This window comes from Penaeus monodon, chromosome 19, assembly GCF_015228065.2.
Source record: "Penaeus monodon isolate SGIC_2016 chromosome 19, NSTDA_Pmon_1, whole genome shotgun sequence".
NCBI lineage: Eukaryota > Metazoa > Arthropoda > Malacostraca > Decapoda > Penaeidae > Penaeus > Penaeus monodon.
This window is the reverse complement of record NC_051404.1, coordinates 11,158,702-11,158,964: the sequence shown is the minus strand read 5'-3', so window position 1 is coordinate 11,158,964 and position 263 is coordinate 11,158,702.

Genomic DNA, 263 nt, shown 5'->3' with positions numbered 1-263 from the left:
CACACACACAAAGCTCAGAGGAGAAAATATGAAACCAGACTTTTTGGCAGCAATGACTCCCAAGACTATTTTTAGACCACGACATTCATTTCCTTTTCTCGAAATGAAGTGAGAGCATCATAAAACCACCATAAATTTCATCATCATAATCAAGGCTGAGAAAGCAGATGAGTCTACAGTAGGTATGATGGGCAGTATGATATCGAGTTATGCAAATGAATAGTTCATAGATTTATCAATATCAAATTCAGATATTTCATCCA